Here is a 12720-nt window from a genome sequence, read left to right on the forward strand (position 1 = left end):
CCCCCTTCATGTTTATTCTTGAAGCCCCCACTGGCCCCCACATGTTGTCATGTTCCACCTCCAGCTTCAGCTTCTCCTTGCCTACCATGTGTCCGGCTGCCCCCGAGAGTTGTTGATATAACTCTTGAACATGCTGTCCATGTTTTTTGAGCATTTTTCTGCTGCTGCAGGAGGCTCCATTTGGACTCCAGGATTTTTTTCTCCTGCTCCAGGTGCCGCAGCTTGTAGCTGAAGGAGGCAAACTTGTGGTTGAGGGCCTTGAACTGCTCCTTCTGGGTGTGCACAGCCTGGATATTCAGGTTCACTTCCAGCTTGAGGGGGCTCAGCAGGCTCTGGTTCAATGAGACAGCCATGATTCTTCTTATACCCTGGCCCTGTCGTAGCCTCCAACCACCTCATGCTGCTGCTCAGGCCACCCAGAAGCTGCTGCTCACCCAGGAGAAGGTGGAAGAGCTGATGCGTGCGCCCAGCACTCTCATGGAGGAGCAGCTACTGAAGGCCTTGGGGGTGGAGGCGGACATCTTGTAGGACTTCTAGGTCACCTGGATGGTCATGGTGGAGCCTGGAGTGGAGGCTGTGGTGGAGGAGAGTAGGCTGAACCTGACAGAGGTTTGAGAAGGAGACAAGAAGCTATTTCTAGGTTGAAATGTTTTTGAGTCATCTGTTTATAGATCTAGAAACCGCAACCCTGAGGAACTGACTATTTCAAGTTCCACCAGATCAGGGAAAGAGATACTATTTGAACCCAAGCAGTCTACTTCCAGAGCCCAAACTCCTGACATCCATCAAAAGGAAGATGAATGAGTGAATGTTCTAGAACTGAGTCAGGATAAGCTCAGTGAAGATTCTCATGTGCTGGCAGGAGAGAGTAACCATAGAAATCTTTAAAGGAAGTTAACAGACCATTGAGCTAGCTATGTTCCCTTGGGAAACTGTGTGTCAAGACCAGAGACTTGTTATCTTCCTGAAATATATGTCCAAGATATAATACAGAGTCAGTTATAGAAAATGGGATCCACTTTAGTGACTGTGATGGTTAACTGTATATGTCAACTTGACTGGGCTAAGGCCAAAGACAACTGGACAAACATTATTCTGGGGTGTGTCTGTGAAGATGTTTCTGGATGAGATTAACATCTGAATCCATGGACTAAGTAAAGCTGATTGCCCTCCCTGATGAGGGTGGGCCTCATCCAATCCATCAAAGACCCAAATAGTACGAATAGTACAAAAAGGCTAAGTGAGAGGGAACTCCTGCCCAAGTGCTGAGCTGAGACTTTTCCAGCTTTCAGATTTGGATTAAAACACTAGCTCTTCTTGGATTTCAAAGCCTGCTGGCTTTTGTACTACAACTGACAGCATTTGTTCTCTCAGTTCTCATGCCTTTGGACTCAAACTAGAACTATATACATCAGCTCTCCTGGGTCTCCAGCTTGCTGACTACAGATCTTGGGACTCCTCAGCTTCTACAACCATATGAGCCAGTTCCTTATAATAGATCTTATTATAATCTACAATATAAGAGTTCTCATGATAAATAGAATGAATATAATCTAACTATCTACCTATCTATCTCAACCGTTGATAGGATGAAGTAGTGAAAATAGTATCAAAGGCCTTAAATTTCCTATCAAAATCCTTACAGTTCCAAAGTTTTTCTCTGAATTTGTTTTGATAATGTTACTCAGGAATGAATAAGTCACTGCATTAGTCAGTGTTCTCCAAATAAATAGAACCAATATGATATATGTATCTATGAAAAAATTTTGGAACTATGGGGACTTACATAGGAAATTTAAGGCCTTAAGTATTATTTTCAGTACTTCATTTTATTAACAGTTGGGATTTTAGAAGGAAGTAGCTCATAGTTTAAAAAAATCGATTGTTCTAAATTGAAAAATATCTTCCCAATTTACCTTTGTGGGGTCTAAATATTCTACTATAGTGCCAATATTTATAACATGTCATAAGAAATAATAATTTCCTTAGTAGCTAAGAGGTATCCACAGCTCTATTTCCTGCCTCCCTACTCAGACCCTCAAAGAGGTTGCTATCAAACAATCATTTCTAGGTTATATATGGCACAGTCCTAGGGAATGGAAAATTCACCAGGCCAAACAAAGGGGGGGTCTCTGTTTTTACCCTTTTCTCCCTCACAAGGATAGGGAAAAGGGTTCAGGAGGCAACTCCTTCAAATCTGCCCCTAATCTAGAAAAACCTAAAATAGGCCAGACAAGTTCTCCCCTGGACATTAAGGCAAGTCTGCTCTCTTCTCTTCTTGAACTCACTGGCTACACTGGACTTACCTTTTGTTAGTCCGCAAAGTCCCCAGTGTCTTATGTGGCCTTAGGAGTAAAGAAGGAAGCTTGTTGTCCATCCCCTACTAGCTTAGTTAAGAAAAATTAGTCACATGCTACATCATTGCTCACTGGAGGTCCTCTTTTTGGCTTAAGCCAAGTAATAGAGTTCAGCCTTGAACAACATGGGTATGAATTACATGAGTTCACTTATAGGCAGAATTTTTATACTATGGTACCATAAGTATGTTTTCTCTTTTATGATTTCCTGAATAACATTTTCCTTTTTTATTTGACTTTATTGTAAGAATACAATGTATAACATATATAATATACAACACCTGTGTTAATTGACTGTTTAAGTTATTGGTAAGACTTCCTTCCAGTCAACAGTAGGCTTTTAGGAGTTAAGTTTTGAGGGGAGTCAAAAGTTGTACACAGATTTTCAACTGTGCAAGGGATCAGTGCCCCTAAGCCCCACGTTGTTCAAGAGCCAACTATACTCAGTACTGATGACTGCTGGCCATTGCCTTTCATGTACATATTTATAAAAAAAAAAGTGACCAATCCAAATCAAGAGTCACATGGTCCTAGATCCCTAACTGAAAACTATCTTAAAATCAACCTCATTCATTTAGTAATACTCTCTAGCCATAATCAAATATTAAAAAATCACAATACGGGGCGCCTGGGTGGCTCAGTGGGTTAAGCCGCTGCCTTCGGCTCAGGTCATGATCTCAGGGTCCTGGGATCGAGTCCCGCATCGGGTTCTCTGCTCAGCGGGGAGCCTGCTTCCCTCTCTCTCTCTCTCTCTGCCTGCCTCTCTGTCTACTTGTGATCTCTCTCTGTCAAATAAATAAAATAAAAAATCTTTAAAAAAAAAAATCACAATACTATTATATATTCCTTAATTCTAAATTTTCTATTAATTGTGTTTCTATCAACTATGGCTTTGGTTTTTGTTTAGTGAAGCAACTGGTTGGTTGGGATTTTTTCCCAGCCAAACTAAACACAGTGGAATTTGTTTACTATCCAGTAAAATCTTATTAATTTGTAATTTTAAATTAGTAAAAGTAATAAAAATGTTAGATTGTCAAATGTTTATAAAGTAGACAAGCCATTGTTTTTACCTGTCCATTCGCTTACTCTGTTTAAATAACACATCCCTAATGTTAATAAACCATCTGCCCTCCACCTCAGACAATGTAGTTCTAGGTGGTTGTCCACATACTTGCTCTCTCTTGACCAAAAGAATACCACTTCCCTGGTCATAGTACCAGTTTTAGTGATAGACTTCTGACCCAAACAGGCCAAAGTTAATCCTGAGGTTTTTGCTCAAGTTTTTCATTCAGTTGTTCACACAGCATATATGTCTGGATAGCCTACTACAAGTCCAGTCACTGTTGTAGGCAATAGAGATATTATAAATGAATAAAAACAACAACAACAAAAACAAAACAAAACAATAACAACAACAACCAAAAAAAACAGGAAACTCCCTGCCATTGTGATGTATACATTCTACTAAGGAAGACTCTGGCACAAGTACAATAAATATGATAAATAAACTGTACATAATACATTAGTATTAAAAGCTAAAGGTGAAAAACAGGAGAGATGTGAATGTTAATGGAGGGAAATGTTAGAATTTGCTCAGGCGTCAAATAGCCATTGGAAAACAGCCACTCTTTCACCTGCAGCTGCTGAGACCCGTTTCTACCTCCAGGAGAGGAGAGCTGGATTGGTACCTGGGTGGCTCAGTCACTTAAGTATCCAACTCTCAGTTTCAGCTCAGGTCATGATCTCAGGGGCGTGAGATGGGGCCCTACACTGGGTGTGGAGCCTGCTTAAGATTCTCTCTCTCCCTCTTCTTCTGCCCCTCCCCCTGCTCGAGAGCACATGCTCCCTCACTCGCTCTCAAAAAAAAAAAAAATGGGAAGGAAGGAGAGAAAGGAAGAAAGGAGGAAAGAAGGAAGGAGGTAGGGAAGGAAAGAAGGAAATAAAGTCAACTCAAAGGAAAGCAGAGCCTAAAGTTGTGGTGAAACAAAATCCTAATGACTTCATTGGAGCACCTGGACTCAGCTGTGCCTCCAGTACTTTTTGTTTTGTTTTGTTTGTTTTGTTTTTTGTTTTTTCAGTTATATGAGGCAATAAATACCCTTATTTCTTTCTAAATTGGGTTTTCTGTCACTTGCAACCAAAAAAGATCTGACTAATGCCAACACTGTCAGGTATATATAGAAACTTAAAGTACCTTACAATGTGTTTCTAAGTGGGGTTCCTGCTGTACTTGGATTATTGAATAGCTAGAACTCATTTCTAATTAGGAGTATGCATTTACATGTAAACACTTAAATTCCTAAAGACCTTAAAAACAGCAGGTTCTCTTTAACGTGTTTAAACAAGTTCCTTAAAATGTGGTTTATACCCTTAATTTAAGAAACTCTTTCATATAGACTATTTCAAGGTCATTGTTGTCCAAATCAAGGAATTCCAGATTCTAAGCTAGCTCAGTAAAAAAAAAAAAAAAAAAATCAATTCGATTTTACCAGAAATATTTCTGCCTTTGTGCATAAGTTAATTGTGTTCTGGACTTCTCTGAAGCATGACACAGAATAAAGAAAATTCTCACCTCACCTTCCACTGGAGATGTTGCTTATGTTTTGAGACCCATGTATGTAGTTGAGGACCAATCCTCATCTGTTTTAAAGGGAGAACCAGTCATCCATCACTGGCCATCCTACCAGGCTAAGGGTTCCAAGTTAACTTGACCACGTAATGATGATCAGCCACAACATACCAGCTGACCAGAACCCCAATGCTGTATTGAAGCTTGTTTGAATTAAAGATTATAGAAGGCAAAATTTTCCCTATCCTTCTTCCTCCATTTCTCCCCTCAATTTGATCTTACTTACTTCCCATCCCGAAATCAAAATGAATCACAGCAAAACACACACACACACACACACACACACACACACACACACACACACACACACATCAATGGTTGCTTTCCCTTTCAACCCAATATCCCTTGTGATGCCCTTTCATATAGGTGCAAATGTAGCAAATTCTGAAGCAGGACTTCTGCTCTCCAAAACCAACCAAGAGGGTCTAAGCAGGAAACAAAGAGATGATAAAGGCCCCACACTGTAAGTGAGCCATGAACAGACATTTCCTTGGGGCTTACAGAAAGGAGACTAATCTAACTCTGTCATCTGAGCCATCCCTGGACAGATCGCACCTCAGGGTATAGCAGCAACAAAAAGAGGACATTCAAAGGAATTCTCAGAAATCGGAGTGAGTCATCAGCCTGGGTAAACAGGCCATGGCCTTTTCCTCTCCTTCCCATGGAGGGAAGTCTGAAGGTACCTCTCTCCACTTAAAGAAAGAAGGGCTTCAGAAGTACCAGGCATAGGGCTACCAGCAAAAGTAGAAGAATGGCTTCTTTTCCCCAGGCAGATGTCTGCACATGCAGCATATTTGTGGGGCTGCCCATGCCTATTGAATAGGAGAAAGATAGTTAGAAAAAGATAGCTGAGCAGGAAAAGGGGTGGTGAGTAGAACACCCTTGGTGTGCAAAGACTGGTAACTTTCTTCTTGAGCCAGTATTCTGGTACTTTACCCAAAATGGGCCCTAAGGTTGTATCTAAGGGCACTGCAAATCCAAGGCAGGGGGCAGGGGGCTCCATGCTGGAAAACAGTGAGAAGGTCTCCTACAAGGCTCCAAAGATCTTATATAGAAATCTTTGGAAAAAGAATCAACAGTCAACCAGTATTATCCTGAGAGGAAACCACACCTACTAGAGGATACAAGCACACACTTCAAGAAAGCCTTCAGTGAGTCTTCTCACCTCACCTCTTCTAACTGTCCCAGCACCAAGAATATATGAGTAAAAAGGGTGGATGGAAAAGCAAAGGAGCAGGCCAAATCCCTGCCCCTCCAAATGCTTCAGGCCAGGGGCTTGAGAAGGAAAAAGGAGTATTACATGAGAAGGAGAAAGGAGTATTACATGAGAAGGAGACTGAAGTTTTAAAGTGGATAAATTGAAAGGGGTTCCTGGGTGGCTCAGTTGGTTAAGCGTCTGCCTTTGGCTCAGGTCATGATCTCAGGAACCTGGGATCAAGTCCCACAATGGGCTCTCTACTCAGTGGGGAATCTGTTTCACCCTCTCACTCTCCATCATTCTCTCTCTCTCTCTCTCTCTCTCACAAATAAATAAATAAATAAATTCTTAAAAAAAGTAAAGTAGATGAGTTGGAACTGGCCTTTTTTAATATGTTAAATCAACTGGAAAGCTATGGTGCCCAAGATGGTATTGTTAAAGGAAAGAGAAAAAAGATCCATCAGAATATGGATTAAGATAGCAATTTAGAGGAAAATAAAGTCTGTTCTGAGTCATATTTCTGTCTAGAAGGTTCAAGTTTCTCAAACATCCCTAAAAAGTCACCTGTTCCATTTGCAAAGACCAATGGCCAATTTATACACCACACCAGCTCTAGATTCCCACAAGATCTCACATAACAATTTGTGGTTTAAAAAGTGCTAGGGAGGGGTGCCTGGGTGGCTCAGTGGGTTAAAGCCTCTGCCTTCGGCTCAGGTCATGATCCCAGGGTCCTGGGATCGAGCCCCACATCAGGCTTTCTGCCTGGCAGGGAGCCTGCTTCCTCCTCTCTCTCTGCCTACCTCTCTGCCTACTTGTGATCTCTGTCTGTCTAATAAATAAATAAATTCTTTTTTAAAAAAATTGCTAGATAAAAACACAGAAACTTCAATATTGAGAAAATCCAAAATCCTTGAAAAGGAGGAAGAGAAACCGTAGCATTTACAGTAGTACCCCCTTATCTGTAAGGGATACATTCCAAGACCACCAGCGGATGCCTGAAACCACGTATAGTTCCCAACACTATGTATCCTATGTTTTTACTGTTCATCTATACCTATGATAAAGTTTAATTTATAAATTAGGCACAATAAGAAACTAACAATAATAACTAATAATAAAATAGAACAATCGTAATAATATGCTGCAATAAAAGTTATGTGAATGTGGTCCCTCTCTCTTTCAAAATACCTTATTGTACTGCACTCACCCTTTTCTCCTTCTTGTGATGATTTGAGAAGCTGACATGCCTACGTGATGAGATGAAGTGAGGTGAATGGCACGTAGGCCTTGTGACATGGCATTAGGCTACTCTTGGCCTTTTGAGGCAACATCAGAAGTGGAACATCTGCTTCCAGAGCTCTTTTCTTTGGAAAACCAGAGTCCACATGAAACCAGAAAACACAGTGGCCATACAGATGTAACCAGTGAGGATCAGGAGCCAGTGAAGCCAATACACACACAGAGATGCAGACGTGAGAGACCGTGAGTTGAGTCCTGACAGGATGGGGCCCAGAGGCAGTCAACCTCAAGGCCCATGGTCTTCCTGTCCACCTTGAGCTTGACCAAAAACTCATAAATCCTGTGTTCTAAGTTTGTTTGCCCTGGGTGTCTGTCCCTGAAAACCAAGCATGTTAAGAGGAGTAAAGCTATACACAAAAATGCCATACCACTGTGATGGTTTATAGTCCAGCCCAAAGGAATGAGAGACAAAAATGGAGAGACTCACAGTCTAGAAGAACTAGGTAAGAGGTGGGGGCAAGAGGAGATGTGGTGGATGTAAGGGAGACCGAACTGGACGTGGCTGGTCAGGTGACAAAAGAACAGAGATCTGAAAACCTTCTGTTGGAGGAACAGTTCTAAGACAAAACAGACTCTGGAAAGTTTCACCCTACAACAAAGAGCACACGGTAGGAAAAGTCTCCGAGCTCTATCCATCCTGGGGAAAGAAGAGATCAGACAGAGAGGCGCCCTGAATGCCTCAAAAGGATCTACACACCACAGTTAAAAGGATGAGCTCATAGAGTTGCTTTTAATCACTCTTTGAGCAAAGGAACTCTTGCTTGCAAGGAAACATTACTTTGAATGCAAATAGATAGGCAATGGATTACTTGAGCAATTTAAACCTTTATTGCTTGGTCCCAAACACTTCGTTGTCTGAGGAACCCCTGAAGCTCCTCCAGGAAACATCTGGATTTTGTGGAGCAGAGGGTAAAAACCAGAAACACTGTCCCAGTGGGTGGGTGTACTCCGTGCACCCGGAACCGTGCTTCAAGACAGCCTGACGCCCTTTAGCTACTCAAACAGTGCCCGTGACACCATTCTTATAAAAAGCATGGAATTTAAATAAAGATACTCGGTACTTTTAGAAGGAAAACAAACCATATCTAAACTCGCCTAGTTAGACTCGTTTTTTTCCCTTATTTTTTCCTACCAAATTCTTACATGCGTAACAATCACTCTAGTGTTTTCCTCAACCACGCTCCCACGTACCAGCTTTGCTCAGAAACTTCCATGTATACTTAATGCCAGTATCTTGTAATTTCTTGAGAAGGACAAAGACAGAAGTCCATTCAAGGCCATAAGACTGCTTTTTCTCCTAAGAAACTGCCAGCCAAATTTCTCAGGGAGGAACTGGAAATGAAGTGAGAGACATTGATAAATTTCCCTGCTGAACAATCAATAAAACCCCCACCATCCTGTTCAGACTCCCACTGTGGAAGCAAGGGCCGTAATTACATTGTCAAAAATTCAAGTTGTCCAGGCTGACAGCAACCCCCTTAAAAAGTGACAAGTGATTGGCACTCGGTTTGGGGTAGTGAACCTGGATTGGCAGACAGAGTGGGGAAAGAAAAAGGCACTAGTGAAATTTCCTTATTGACCTCAACCTGCCAGACCCCAGATGGCCACTCTGGAGGCATCCTGAGACCCCAGAGTTGCATTTAGAATCCCAGTGAGCAGCTGACAGGATCTCTTAGGCAATCTGAACCCCATCAGAGATTCTGAACAGAATAGCCCTGCCCCGATCCACTCCCAGACCCCAAGAAAGAGAACGATGGTCTTGCGTGTGAGTGCGTGTGTGTGAGAGTATTCCTACATTAAAAGAAAAACATGAAATGTGCTTTCAGCTCCATCATTCCTCATGACAGCTGAATAGCAAAGCCTGTTTGCTTAGCGATATGAATCCATGAGAGAAATTAGCTGGAGCAGAAGCGTTCCAGGGGGTGGCAATGAAGAAGGAGACAGGGGGGAGGGAGGGTGGGAAAGCCATTGTCCCCACATGCAGACGACTTATGTGATTCTCTGTGACCCAAGCTGGAGCTAAATTAGTACCCGTCAGTCAGTCCTCCCCCTGCTGGACGCAAGGGATAAAATGCGTCCAAAAGACCTCATAGCTGGACAGTGCTCTGCTTCTCGCTATCCTGGGGCCCATGCAGACGGTTTCCAGAAGACACCCAGGAACAGTGGTTTTCCACTGTTGGGAAGCAGCTGCCCCACCAGAGATTAAAATCAAAAGGTGTTCCCTGGGGGGTGGGAACAGAATAGAAGATGCCTGGAAATGTTGCTAAAACCTCTCTCTTGCTCTGATCAGAAGAAGTAGACAAGGAAATTAATAAGGAGAAAAATCTCTAGGCAGGGCTGGCCTCATGCCAAATTTTGAGCTGGAAGCCCCTCTTGCTCTCCCTGCTAAAAGAAAACATGAGATAATTGGCCCTGGGTCCTCAGTGCTCCGGGGTGGGGGGGGAGGGGTAAAATATAATAAAATGGTCGGAACTAACTCTGCTTGAGTGTCAATGTGTGCCAAATACTTTGGAGTGGTTCACAAGCAGTAAATCTACAAGGTGAGGACCATGTTTTCCGGTTTTGTGGAGCTTCATTTGCCCAAGGTCATAGGTGATCTGTGCCAGACCCGGGCAGAGTTCTGCTTCCAAAACTATTAATCACTAAAAACAGCATTTCTCCAAGAGTAGTCAGTGAGCCACATGAATCAGATCCCCCACTGAAATGCATGTTTCTAGGCCCATCCATGAGGCCCACCAAGTCAGACTGTGGGGGTGAGGCCTAGAAACCTGCATATTAAAAAAAAATCCCCTAGAGAAGAGTTTTTTTGTGCGCTAGGTGGTGAGTCTCACTCCATCATGCCAGGAAGCTGAGTGAATGCTGGGTCATTAGGGACTCTGGGTGCAAGGCAGTGAATCAAGTCGCTCACTGTTTTGCATACTTGACAGCAAAAGAAAATGAGTTTTTCCCTAAAGCCCCAGTGTCACCAGACCCACGTCTGGCCCTGGGAAAAGGCCAGTGAAATTACGTAATGATTTTAGCCATGCTATAGAGCACTGCCGGAGGGGAATCTCAGACCTCAGAGGTGTAGAAGACAGGGAGAGGGGACTCATGAGCCTCAGGCTGGCGGGGAGGAGGGGAATTCTCTGACAGACACTGAGGGAAGGTTCAGAACCCTCACTCAGTGACTGTGCTCTTTCCCATACAGTGTTTCCTTCAAATGAATGAGATGTGGCAGCATCATTTCAGAGAAGAAAATAGCTTGCTTTTGCAAGTGTTCATTGTGCAAGCTCTGTGGTTGCCCAGAGATCCTAGCTACTCCCATGTTGGTAGCACTTTGGGGAAATGGATAAACCCATTGGTGGGGACAACCTAACCCTGGGAATGCAGGAAAAGAGATGAGGAGGAGGTGGAGGGGGCAGGAGAAAGAGAAGGAAGGGAGGGAGAGAGAGGATATCCAATAACATCTAATATCCAATACCCAGTATCCAATATCAATAACATCCCAGGGCTGAAGCTGTAACATTGATTTGTAACTTTCAGAATTCTCCAACCACATCTGAAGCATCTCCTTTGCTTTGGCTGGCCTGCATTGACTGATTATGAGCAATGGCACTAAGGTTTTAACTTGACAATTGTTTAAACACAAACGCTTAGGAGCACAGGATCCTTTGAAAAGGCAGACACATAAAGGTTCATTTATGAGCTGTTTTGCTGATCCTTCCAGATAGAACGTGAACATGAAAAGAGTTGGAATGAAAGAAGCAGGGTAGAAAGAAGAGGCGTCTTCACCCTCTTTCATGTGTATTTCCATTTCTAGCAAGAGTTGAACATTTGCCTTGTATAGGACAATGACCATCAATCCAGAGGACCACTGTTAAGCTTCAGGGCCCTTCTGATGGTCTATAGCAAAAACTGACCTGTGCCCTCTTGCTGTTCTCCAGCTGGGTTTCTTCAGTGGTAAAGAGCAGCACATTGGGTTGGAAGCCTAAGTGACTGCTGGACCGCAGCAAACATCTAAAGACTACAATTGATGCACAATAGATAGAAACCCTCATGGATGCTAGACAACAACATCAATGTAAGTTCTTGCTGATGAAAAGAGGAGGAAAGAGTCCTCCATAAAGCAGAACATAAGAATCAATACTGTAGGCATTTTGCATTTCTGTACAGATATTTATGGGTTTTTTTAAAGCCTTAGAAAATATATCCCCCATATGTAGCAGTCTGGCTGGCCAAAGTCAACATTTAATAAATGCCTGATGAAAAGATTTCATTTCCTCTCAGAGGAAGCCAAAAGAGGCAAAAGACTGCATTTTAGTGAACTATGATTGAGGCCCACAGACTATACTAACTCCCCTTCCCCTTATCCGTGGTTTTGCTTTCTGTGGTTTTAGTTACCCATGGGCAACTCTAGTCTGAAAACAGATGATCCACCTTCTGACCTGGTCAGAAGGTCACTAATAACCTAACACTACATCACAAAGCTTACCTCATTCATCTCACTTCATCCCATTGTGGAGGCATGTTATCATCTCGTGATCACAAGAAGGGTGAGTACAGAACAAGAAGATCTTTCGAGAGACCACATTCACATACCTTCTACTACCCTGTATCGTTACAGTTGTTATATTTTATTATTAACTGTTGTTGTTAATCTTTTATGGTGTGTAATTCACAAATCAAACTTTATCATAGGTATGTAGTTATAGGAGAAAACAAAGTGTGTATATGTGTAGTTGGTACTATCCACAGTTTCAGCATCCACTGGGGGTTTTGGAACGTGTCCCCCACAGATAAGGGAGAACTACTGTGTAATACACAGAGCCTTAACAGAGCAAAATGGTAGAACCCTCAGCATAGCTATATGACCAATTTAGGTTGCCATGCCAATATAGAAATGCCAATGTCAATGACATCAAGTTTTCTGGAGACTGGGTCACCATCTGGAGCCAACATTTTGACTTCCCTTTGGCTCATGCTATGTAACTGAAAGTATATAAGTATCCACTGAAAGACATTCAAAGCTCATCATTTTATACTTACACATTTTCCAGTTGATACAGAGGATTCTCCTGGTACACTTAGTCATTTCCTGAATCTCCAGGAAAATAAAAATGTCCAGTTTTGTAAAGTGAGACTAAGTGATCAGAAGACGATAAAATGGCAACAGAAACACATATAGCCTAATTCCTGTTTTGTTTGGTTTTCTTTTCTTTTCTTTCCCAGAAATCCATAAGAACCCAACCCCCCTGTGA

General features: G+C 42.5%; 1 protein-coding gene across 1 annotated transcript in view; it reads right to left on the reverse strand.

The window, feature by feature from the left end:
- LOC123941759 (fibrocystin) overlaps window positions 1-12720 on the reverse strand; it is a 361193-nt gene that overhangs the window by 190280 nt on the left and 158193 nt on the right. The window lies entirely within an intron of this gene.

Source organism: Meles meles, chromosome 5 (assembly GCF_922984935.1).
Source record: "Meles meles chromosome 5, mMelMel3.1 paternal haplotype, whole genome shotgun sequence".
Taxonomy (NCBI): domain Eukaryota; kingdom Metazoa; phylum Chordata; class Mammalia; order Carnivora; family Mustelidae; genus Meles; species Meles meles.